The 12,479-nt window shown below is 40.3% G+C and overlaps 1 protein-coding gene across 2 annotated transcripts in view; it reads right to left on the bottom strand.

Moving 5' to 3' along the window:
- Positions 1–3,473, bottom strand: part of LOC106086191 (sex-determining region Y protein-like) — a 74,173-nt gene extending 70,700 nt beyond the window's left edge. Inside the window, exon 1 of one of the 2 annotated variants that reach the window (XM_013250757.2) lies at positions 3,429–3,473. The gene's annotated coding sequence lies outside the window, so the exon portion shown is untranslated. The remainder of the gene's footprint in view (positions 1–3,428) is intronic. The other variant, XM_059366545.1, reaches the window with a different exon arrangement.
- Positions 3,474–12,479: the final 9,006 nt, after the last annotated feature.

The raw sequence follows: 12,479 nt of genomic DNA, 5'->3' as shown, positions 1-12,479 counted from the left end.
TTTGCAATCCGCAATGCAATCCCCAATGACCTACATCAATATAAAGTATCTGTACAAAACTTCAAGCGGCTATCTTTACGCGTTCGACCACTATCGTGATTTCGACAGACGGACGGACGAACGAACATTGCTAGATCGACTCAGAAGGTCGAGACGATCAAGAATATATATACTTTATGGAGTCTTAGACGAATATTTCGAGGTGTTACAAACGGAATGACTAGATTAGTATACCCTCATCCTATGCTGGTGTGTATAAAAAGTCATTCAAAGAACTTGACATATGCTATCCATGGTGGAGGGTATCTAAGATTCAGCCCAGACGAACTTAGCACGCTTTTTTCTTGTTTTTACAAACGTTTCGTATTCTATTCTCAAAAAGCTTTCGTTTAAGTCCCATATCTTCCCGATTGTTCTACATGGCCATTTAAGGGTGGTTTTTGGGTTGGACGGGACTTTATCCCAAATACCTTTCATTTGATAGGCGTATGGTGCTAATTGGTTAACATGTTCATTTGGGTGGATTTAAGGGTGGGGTGTTCCCTCATAATAAGTAAGTTCCCTCATAAGTCCTTTACAGACTCACTTAGACAACTTTAAGTCCATTGTGGTATCACAGTTGCGACAGTCCAAAGCCAATGGTTAGAATTGTAATCCGCTATCAACTTTGCTACCGGGGTGCTTATATGACAGCTATATCTAAATATAGTCCATTAAGGATTATATTTGGTTGAGCTGTCGGGAGTTTTAATACAACTTACTCACTGTTTCAAATTCCAACGCACTCATCTTTTACATCCTTCAGACCTTATATCTGCAGATCGCTCTACATGGGAGCTATATTTATATATACTCCCATATACCATATACAGACAGGATGACGGGAGGCTTACAGCCACTTATTGTATCTAATTTCAACAAAATCTGTTAATAAATGCGGGTTTTATGGGCTTAAGACCCTAATTAGCAGATTGTTCTATATGTCAGCTATATCTAACTATTGTCCGATTTGGCCCGTTCAAGAAGTTGACCTGCGAGTAGAAAAAATACGTACCCGGATCAAATTTCAGCTCAATATCTCAATTTTTTAAGGCTGTAGCGTGATTACAAGAGATTGATGGACATACGGATGTACAGACACACATCGTTAAATCGTCTTAGGATTTCACGACGATCAGGAATATGTATATATATATTTTATAAGTTTAGATTAAATGAATAAACCCCCAATGGTGGTGGGTATCAAAAAATGAGTATAAAAAATGGGAATTTCCTACAGAACCGAATTAATTAGAAATTTCTAAAATTTCTGTTACAAATTTCTATGATACACATCTTCTAAAATTTAAATCCAAATTCTTGAAAAAATTAAATTGCTACTGTTCAACTTGTTCGTGGCTGGAGGTTGGAGGCCACCGTAGCACAGAGGTTAGCATGTCCGCCTATGACGCTGAACGCCTGGGTTCGAATCCTGGCGAGACCATCAGAAAAAATTTTCAGCGGTGGCTTTCCCCCCCTAATGCTGGCAACATTTGTGAGGTAATATGCCATGTAAAACTTCTCTCCAAAGAGGTGTCGCACCGCGGCACGCCGTTCGGACTCGGCTATAAAAAGGAGGCCCCTTATCATTGAATCGGACTGCACTCATGGATAGGTGAGAAGTATGCCCCTGTTTCTTAGTGGAATGTTCATGGACAAAATTTGCATTTGCAACTTGTTCATGGCACCGGTTGAGAATTCAACCCCTCACAGAGAATGCTGACATTTTTGTAAGCAGCTACACCAGGTTTATGTACGCGATAGTCCCTGTAGAGTTTTGAATCTACTAGTTCTTTAAAATACACTTGTTAGATCTCTTCTTCTTCCTGGTCCTTAGAGGGTGGCTTTCAGAATATTTGGTAATTAAAGCCTTTTTTCAAAATTGACGTCGATTTCCCAGAAATTATCACAAATGTCTACAAAATGGAATGTATGGGCATCTCTGAAAATATTTTTGAAGTTTTCGTCAAGATATGAACCCACAGATTTCAAGTTCAATTATTTATTGTCAACTTGTCCCTACACTCCATCTGATGGGGGTATTAAAATCTAGTTATTCCGATTGTAACATTTCGCAGTATTAATCCTCGACCCCATTAAAAACATATATTTTCGATCGTCCCGACATTCTGAGAAGATCTAGCCATGTCCGTCCGTCTGTAGAAATTGCGATAGCGGTCGAACGCCTCAAGCTAGACACTTGAAATTTCGCACATATGCTTCTTTATGATGTAGGTCATTAGGGATTGCAAATGGGCCATATCGGTTCAGATTTGGATATAGCCCCCATATAGACCGATTCCCCGATTTGACCTGTTGATCCCTTAGAAGCCTCAATGTTCATTCGATTTGGCAGAACAAGGACTTGTGTTATAACTTTCAACCTCCATGTCAAGTATGATCCGAGTTGGTGTATAAACAGATATAGCCCCCAATATAGATCGATATCCGAGTTTGACTTCTTCAGCCCTTAAAAGCCTAAATTTTTACCTGATTTGTCTGAAATATGGCCCGAAAACCTATCTTATGACTTCCAACTTCAGTGCCAAGTTTTATCCGAATCGGTCAATATGGTGATATAGGCCCACCTAAGTATCGACATGACCACATGACTTGAGACCAAGATAATTCAAATACAAACTCAGTTAATAAGGGCACATTTTTAGCAGAACCCATCGTGGTGGGTACCCAAGAATCGGCCCGGCTGAACCTAGCACCTTTTACTTGTTTTATTTTATCTGTTTGAGAAGTGACTTAGCTGATAATCAGCCAAATATTTTAACTTTTCGTAATTATCACAATTTAAAACTTAAGCGAAGTGTTTAGTTGTTATTTCGCTTTCCATTAGTAAGACCATCTGGTCGCTCATCTTTCTATCTGACCGTCCATCCACCTGACTATCAGTTCACCAATAGGGCTATTTGTTTATACGAGAATTTTTATTTCGTCTGTTTTTAGGTTTGGCTGTCAGTCTGTTGGTCTCTCTGTCTGTCCCCTTGTATATCGTCTGTCTGGCTGTTTGCTTGTTGTTTCCCAATCCATCCTTCGGCTATCTTTTCCGCTTATATGTATTTGATAGTCCAGTTACCCGGTTAACCATAATTCGCTATCATTTTCTTCTATCCTTCCGACAAACATTAAGGTTTTCTATAAAACAGTTTCATTATGACTCAAATCAATTCCACTTTGACTACATTCCAAAATTCCTCAATAATTTATTTGTTCGTTTGTTCACATATCGGTATGAAGTTCTTCCCAAGCTCAAAAAAATGTTAAGCGTTTCCATTTTCTTATCCCACTTTTTAAGTAGCTTTAAGGACAAACAAGTGGTATAGCAATCAGTATCTATTTAAAAGTATATCCATTGGTTAAAAACTGCTGTTGTTTACCTTTGATGGCAATTTTTTAATTTTTCACTTAACTTCTCCGACATTGTTTTTTTATTGCAATTTTAATTCTTAAATTTCTCTAATACACATTTTTTCTTTGCCACAATTTTATGTTTTTTGAACTCATCTTAGTGGGTGAAATTTGAATTCTGTTAAGCTTTAGTCCTTGTTTTTAATCATCCCTTATTGTCGTGGGCAAATTATGCTCAGAGACTTACATTTCTCTTGGACTTTTCCGCTAAAAATTTACACAGCTGCAGTATGTGTTCAGCGGTGAAACGTTTTTCCACCTCTCCTTCGATTTTGCGCATTGCTGAGGCATCATTGGCCTCAGCCACCCCTTCGTTGCTGTCATCGATGACATCACAGTCTTCTGTAGTAGCAACACGACCGGCTTCCATGGCCAGCAGACGACACGTATCACTTTTTGTTTTGTTTGGGGGTTTTGCACTAAAATCCATTGAAAGATTTCTATGTTTCATTAATTTGTACATGATACCCATTTAGAAAGTTTGTATAAAATTTTTTTAAAAGCACTCAAACAATTATAAATATTTTTTTTTTCTTTTATAGTTTCAATTAATTTGTTTTTGTTTTCTAATTTGTTTTGCTTAAAATATCACAATTGCACATGAAACTGCACCGACAGACAAATAGTCTTAGAATCTGTGCGTTGATGTTTACTCCTTGAGTGCGTTTCCTGTAATGATCATACCGGGGTTCCTGTCAAACTACTTATACTCAGAATTACATGTGGTGGTGGTGTTTTCGATTTTTTTGTCGATTGTTTTCATCTGAAAATAACACAAAATTTTTCCCGCTCAAAAAAATAATTTCCCTTTTCCCTTATATTTGAGTTTGCCTCTGTATAAATGGGGGAGAGAGGTGAACTCATGTGAATGTGAGAAAGAGAGTGGTAGTTGGTACATGCGTGTGTGTGTGTCGGGGGGAAATTTTTGTGTAAATGCTAAGCCTTTGGCCTCATCTAGTTTCGAGTGAGACAATACAGCATGCAGTTAGTGAATTATGGGGGTTCGTTTATATATTGCTCATATGGTAAATAAGTGAAAGGGTGGCGTAGGGGTTGAGGGATACCTACAAAACAACAAAAGAGATAGTTTGGGACATTGGGTTAGTAGCCCATCACCCCGAACACCTGAAGAAATTACTTGAATAAAGACGAAGAAGAATAAAAACGGATCAACCTATGTTGACGACTGTCGCAAACGTTTTAAGGACCATGATTTGCGTATCTGCACCTGAAATGTCCGCAATCTGACGTTGCAGTTACTGCCATATAGAAAATGCCATTGCTCGGGAAGGGTTTCACAACAATACATAGAGGTGACGCCCTATGCTATAGCTATCAAGAAACGAGGCATGCTTTTGGCTGTGAATTTGTGGTTAGTAGGAGAATGTAACACCTTGTCTCCATGTTTACTCCGGTGAATGAGAGGCTAGCGACAATCCGCATAAATACCAAATTCTTCAACTTCAGCCTTATTTCCACCCATGCCCCGACGGAAGACCATGAGGAAAAAACCAAGGATATTTTCTAGGAGCGCCTAGAAAGAGAATATGACCGCTGTCCGGCCTATAATATACAAATCGTTGTGGGAGATGTTAATGGGAAAATAGGGAAGGAAAATATATTTGGCCCAACAGACGGAAAATTTAGCCTACATAAAGAAACTTCCGATAGTGGATTGAGGCTAATATACTTCGCTGCGGCAAAGAAAATGGTAGTTAGCAGTACTAGATTCCAATATCGAAGGATTCACAAAGCAACATGGTTGTCATGGAGCACAAAACACACGAAACACAAAAAATCAAATAGATCATGTTGTGATAGATGGAAGGCATTTAACCTGCGTGTTAGATGTACGATCAATCGGAACGACGAACATTGATTCGGATCATTAACTTGCTGCAGCAAAGGTTCGTACCAGTTATAGTATGACGAGAAACGTGCGGAAGCTGAACATCGGAAAGCTGCAAACACAACAGGTGGCAACGGCATACTCCACTCGGCTGACCCAACTACTTGATGAAAGCACTCCTTGTCCCGATGATATAACGGCGCAGTGACAAACTATTGCCCACTCCATGGAAAATGACGCGAAATCCGTACATGGGGACACAAAGCCTCCTCCAAGAAACCCATGGTACGACCAAGAGTGTCGAGATGCTACTGAAGCCAAGAATGCGGCATATAAAGCAACTCTGCAATCAGTAGCAACGCGCTAGATGAAGGAGGGGTATCGGGAGAAAAGGAGAGAGGAGAAACGTCTATTCCGCAGAAAGAAACAGGAAATGGATAGACGTGAGTGTGGGCGAATTGAGATGTACAGGAGTCAGAATGAAGTCCGGAAATTCTACCAAAATATTAAACATCGAACCGATGGCTTTCGTGTAGGCAAATCCTCCTGCAGGGACAAAGAAGGAAATCTAGCAACTGACACAGATAGTGCGCTGAGGTTATGAAAATAACATTTACCAAGTTGCTAGTGTCCGAAGATGACGGTTAAGAGAATACAGCCGAACCAATCCCTGATGATGGTATGGAATGTTTACCTGCTAGTCAGAATGATGTCAAAGTAAATGTGACCCGACCGAAAACACCAAGGGAGCAGGACCCGACGGGTTACCCACTGAAATATTTAAGACCGGAGGAGACACGCTAATAAGGCGTATGCATCAGCTTGTCCGCGCGATCTGGCTAGAAGAACGCATTCCCGATGATTGGAATCTGTACACAAGAAAGGAGACTAGACGGAATGTGCCAACTATAGAGGATAAGTTTCCTTCCCATCGCATACAAGATACTCTCGAGCGAACTGTGTAAAAGATTAAAACCTAAAGTAAATCCACCATAGATCAGTTATTCGCATTGCGCCAAATCCTGGATAAGACCCAAGAAGGACAAATCAACACCTACCATCTCTTTGTTGACCACATAACCGCTTTCGATAGCCGTATACGTTCAAAGATATTTCAAGCCAGTTTTCGACAAGTTTTCGACTGCATGATTATAAAACGAGTCTTGCAGGCGGATATCTGAACGAAATATGTTAGGTAGTGGGGTGTTAACGCGAGGATATCGAGTGTGAACATCTTTGCAAATGTAAATTTGCCCATGAAATTCCATTGCGGAACTGTGGCAAAATTCAAACATATCACCGAGTGGAGTGGAGCGACAACTCTTTGGAGAGAAGTTCTTACTTGGTAAAGTACCTCACAAATGTCGTTAGCATTAGGAAGGGATAATCACCGCTGAACCAATTTTTTTCTGTTGTTCTTGCCAGGATCCGAAACTATGCGTTCAGCATCATAGCTGGGCATGCTAACCTCTGCGGTGCGGTGGCATCTTTACGGATAGTAAACTGGTCATCAGGACAATAACAACCAAGGTTACGAACAGTCTTGAAGTGTAAAAAGGAGATTAACGTTTTCTCTGAGGATGGCACAATCCGCATCGTTTGGGTGCCGGACCACTGCAATGTAAGGGGGAATGAAAGAGTAGATGATTTGCGGTAAAGGCTAGAAGACTGCCTTCAATAAACTTGGTAAGTCCGAAGCCGAAGCTCTCCGAGTAAGGGCGTGAGCGACGAACGCTCATAGGCTTTTTAGGTTTAAATGGCAGTCTGAAGAGAAGGAAGATGCCTTCTTGTTCCTACCGTTGAATCATCTAGATCGCTTTAAAAAGCCCAACAAATTGCGAATGTTCATATCCGCTAAATCAGACAGTTGAATTCCTTCTGACTGCAAGTGCGGGACACACACACACAGCAGATGTTCTATAGTCTCTGCTTCCTCGACGTGAACACAGCTTCTGCAAAAGTCGCCTTTCAGAATGTTTTCCGATCAGACAGAGACCTGTTGTGAAGGACACAATGATTGAGACGTCCGTTCTAGCCAACGACAGCAAAGCGGTAGACCTCTTCAATTTGGCCACATCATTTTTGAATGTTCCCAACCCCGCTTTTGTGACCATCTTTCATTTGTTGCCCTTCGGGCCAGATCTGGAAAACCTTGCTTACATGTCGCTAGAGGCATACCCACAGATTCCAATTCCCCTGAAATGTGTATGTTAGTTGCTAGTCCCTCAAGCTCATCTCCTTTACAATTCTTTGCGATTTCTCTATGGCCCGGCACCCAGAACAACTGAATTTTGAACTGTTCAGCCATCTCGTTGAGAGATCTGTTTTTGAACTCAGAAACACGTTCTCCAGCAATTTAATGGTTGCCTGGCTGTCTGAGAAGATATTTATGCCATTCCCCCACTTCTGTAATCACAAGGATCTCAGCTTGTTACACACTACAGTGGTTGGGTAACATTCTCGATACGACCAGTCCTAGGTTTTCAGAGTACACCCAAGTCCACCTGGTCGTCTAGTTTTGAAGAATTCGTATAGAAGTCTATTTAACTTCTATTACCAGAGATATTGTTGTTGTTGTTATCCCTACATTTTCGTGTGGAGGTGACGATCCTCGTCAAGCTCCTGTTCCGGTCCAAAGGTCCGATCGCCGTGGTAACAGAGTGCTCATTGGTTATTTAAAGGCGACAATAACTCGCCTTGCCATACAAAGCACCATAAGCACCCAGTACTTGTGCAAGAGCCGGTGCCACCCGACCTCTCACTGAGACTCTCCACTCGATACCGCTGATTGTTCGCAACTGCCGTTGCTGCTTCTCCGTATGGAGCATTCCACTATCCACAATCTGTGAACGCGCCCGTTGGCCCGCAGGTAAGCTTCTAGTGACAGCCAAGAACACCACACAGATCGGATCCCAAAGTTCCAGCTTGTGTGGTGCACAAAGCTATCCCGTGCCAGAGATATTGTAGTTCCAATGTGTTCTAGCAGGAATAGTGGTACAGTACTTTTTATCAAAAAGCGGTTCAGGCTGGGTGTAATCCACTCTATCTGGAACATCAGGCATTGTATCAAGGATAACACAGTTTTCGTAGAGGCGTCATGATCAAATAGAGAGTTCCCTTAGCCCCACAGCAGCGGTCGCAGCAATTTGTCTAGTCACAATGTCCAGATGTATTAGGCGTAGCATTAAATTCACTGCATCAGATGGTGTCGTCCTCAATGCGGATGTGATGCACAAACAAACCATCCTTTGGATCCGGCTGAGTATTTAAGAGTAGATGGATTTTAGAAGCGCTTTCCACCAGATTGCAACCCCATATAGTGTTATAGGTCTGACAACTGCAGTATATACCCAGTGGAAGACACGCGGGTTGGATCTGAGCCAAATTGACGAAGAATGTCGTAGGGCCTAATTTAACTCACAGAACCAAATTTCAGCAAAATCGGATAGTAAATATGGCTTTTATGGACCAAAGACGCTAAAGCGGCGAATCGGTCTATATGGAGGCTATATCAAGATATAGTCCGATGTAGCCCAACTTCGAACTTAACCAGCTTATGGACAAAAAAAGAATCTGTGCAAAGTTTTAGGTCAATATCTCTATTTTTAAAGACTGTATCGTGATTTCAACAGACAGGCGGACGGACATGGATAGATCGTCTTAGATTTTTACGATGGTCAATAATAAATATACTTTATGGGATCGGATCGGATCGGATTTCGATGTGTTGAAAACGGAATGAAGAAATGAATACACCCCTATGGTGGGTATAAAAACCCTTTGTGATGATAAATTGTCAGCAATTTAATGATTAGACCTTAAATATATATAGCAGCCGTCGTACTCTACTTTTAAATGCCATTTGTCTAAGTCTGATATTGTTCTAATCCGACTTTATATGAAATCGGGCAAATTCAGTATGCCCGGGCGTTTTTAAGGACTTGAAGCGTTGATTTTATTTTTCTCATTTTCGAACTACACAGGAACCTCTAACGATAGTTCCTTTTCATTTTCCACACACTATAGTTCGCTCATGACAATCGCTATATAATTTTGCTTTTATTTTTGGGAAGAACAAAACATTTATCTTTCAAGCGTTCGCCCAACGAGGCGTACATATGTGGTGAGAAAGCGAGCCAACGAGTGAAGGAACACTACTCCAATGTATGGTTCTCCAATGGTTTATTTTTGGTTGCCATAACCAAATGGGCTTTTTTTGTTTTTCGATGGGCTGAGTGGCATCAACAATGGCAAGACACCGGCACCAGCAGCACAGCACCGGCCGCATTATTGGAACCACCAACACCAATGCTAGTCAGCCAACAAGCAGAGCAACATTAGCCTCGAGAGCGTTGGGAAACAATGCAACAAACACATGTTTGTTTCTGTTATCGCTTCTAAAAATAAATAAAAATTGTAATGGCATAAATAACAGAGCCCATCATTAAAATTAATATAAACGCATATCTCTATCCAGATTTTCTTTTTTGTTTTTTTTTTTTTGTTGGTATTGTCCTCCCTATTATTGTAGTTGTTGTTATTGCTGTTACTGTTGTTGTTGCATGTTGTTTCTGTTTTTGGAAATCATATTCCTCTCATGTGGTATAGTTTTAAATGGGATGTGAATATGGATCTTAACCCCAAAGAAAAAATATATATTTATTTGATTTGGGAACAGGTCTTCCGGGCAGCAGATGGTTTTCTATCTATCTCTGGGCTGGGTAAAAGGGGGCGTTATGGATGTGTGCTACATGCTATTCCATTCATGTTACATCCATATTTTCAGCATGAGTTCAGCCATGATATATTGAAATTGTAGAATTTAAATTAGATTCTAAAAATTATAGAATGTGGCTATTAATTGGACAATATCATTGAGGGATGGATTGTCTGAGGAGAATTACAATAAAAATACATATTATTCTATATATCCATCAACATAATATGTAGGGTATTCTAATTATAAAGATTTGTTTGCAGCATATAGATTTTTGGGACCAGAAACAAAATGTAATAATTGTAAATCGTTGTATGCGAACAATTTCTGTATTTGCCTTTGTTTCGGCTGGCATATTTATCAGATGTTTGGCTCTTAGAAATAAGCACATTCAGTCCAAGAATGAGATATATAGGTCTACATGCCCACTACACACCATTTTTGAAGGCAATTTGTGATGACCGTATTATTATACAATTACGAGTATGATACGCACTGTTTGTTGTCATAATATTATTACCGAATAGAAAACAGAAATTGGAAGATATATACGTCACTGAATATGAATAGAACAAAGCTGTTGGTATTTAATTATAGCGAAGATAAGGATATCTCGTAACCAATCTTTGACGTAGGTTTTGAGAGTATACTAGACAGTCCCACGTTACGAAGAGGTTTTTTTTATTGGAAATAGAGAAACCCTGAATAAATCTAAAGGAAGATACGGGCAATATATGCGCTAGCTACAGTGTTGCCATTTTATAATCTGTGATATTAGTTTAAGTCGTGTTTTGATTTTTATGTTCAACTAGCTGGACCCGCTTCGCTGCGCCTTCTTTCACACCCTTATTTTATCTGAGCCCTATACTGGCACAGTCAGAAAAGAAGTCCGGTTTGGGGATACTGGTACGGTCTTTCAGATTTTTCTCCCCAATGTGGATATCATATTGGAGCTCTACTCCCAAATACCTTCCATTTGAGCCTTTTATTGCTATGGTCGGTAATATATCCCATATTGTCGCATATTTTCATTTGGTGGGCTTTGGAGGTGGCGCTGCTCCTCTAGATATACAACCCTAAATAAGGATACCAAATGTATGTTTGTGATTTTGAGATATTATAAACAAACTAAATTTCGCTTAAATCGCCCCACCCATTGGCGAGATCTGGCGGTTTTAAAAAATAGGGTAAGGTCCGCTCATTAAAGTATGGATATTAGATTTACTTTATTCTCTTGGTTTTGGTGGTGTATTGGAGAAGCCAAACCTTTTACCACGCAAGTGGATATCAGATTCATACTCTACTCCCAAAAACTACATTCGAGCTACATATAAATTTGTGGTCTAGGGTGTGTTTATGTGGTGAGGCATCCCTGAAACATTTGGCCATAAAACAGATATCAGATTTGAGCCCCTTTTTGCCATATTCCACAAAAATTTTCAGTTGGGGGGTATGCAGGATGGGGAGGCCACCCACGCACCTAGCCCTGAAAAAATATCAGCATCGTACTGATTTTTGTGCCCCATTTGCCATTGGTTTAGGGGAAGTTTAGGGGATGAGACGACTCCTAAACACATAGCCTAAAAACTGGATATTAAGGTCGTTGTCTACTATCAAATACCTATTATTTGAGCCCTTTATTGTCATAGTAGGAAAACACGGCCGGTTTGAAGGAAGTTTAGGTGCCGGACCCTGAAATAATATCACCTGAAATAATATCACCATCGTGCTAGAGAATGATTTTGTTTGAGCCCCATAATGTCACGCATTTTGAGTCCCATAATGTTAAGCATTTTGTCGGTCTCGTTCAGATCCACACTAATAAATTTTTTTGTATTGCTTATCTACATTCAAAATCATATTACAAAGCTACCACTTGGGATACCCATTTTTTAAAGATCCGCAAATCCTGCTGTAGAGTATACTCTACTACCAAAGACATTTTTTTTGCTGTATTTTTTTTTTGTAGTATAGGGGGAGGGGGATTGCCCCCTGACACATCCTTTTGTTTGAGGACAATGTATTCTCGGTCGTCCTACATAACAGTTTGGTGTTGTTTTATTGGGAGGAGGGGGTCGGTCTACCGACATTTTATTTGAGTCCTTTATTGTCGCGATATCCGTGTCCTGCTGAACGGAAGGACGGCTGGACGTGACCCAGATTCTTGAATCCTTACATAAACATTAGGTTCGAACTCTACTGACATAGATCTACACGTCCTATTCAAGGGTATTTAGTGGGTGGGCCGGTCCAAAATTTGTATACCAGATTCGTAGTCAATTGTCCCAATTGGTAAATATGCTTTGCTGGGTGGTTTTGGGGGGTGGGGAGGCGCCTGAGATACGAAAGAATACATTTTTCTCTCAGATTCTTACTATACATTTAAATACCTTTCAGTTGATATCTATGTTGTCCCAATTGGTAAATATGAACTGCTGGGGGGTTTAAAGGGGT

Source organism: Stomoxys calcitrans, chromosome 4 (genome assembly GCF_963082655.1).
Source record: "Stomoxys calcitrans chromosome 4, idStoCalc2.1, whole genome shotgun sequence".
In the NCBI taxonomy this organism is placed as follows: Eukaryota; Metazoa; Arthropoda; class Insecta; order Diptera; family Muscidae; genus Stomoxys; species Stomoxys calcitrans.
Note: the sequence above shows the minus strand (reverse complement) of the source record. Positions and strands in the feature narration are given on the sequence as shown.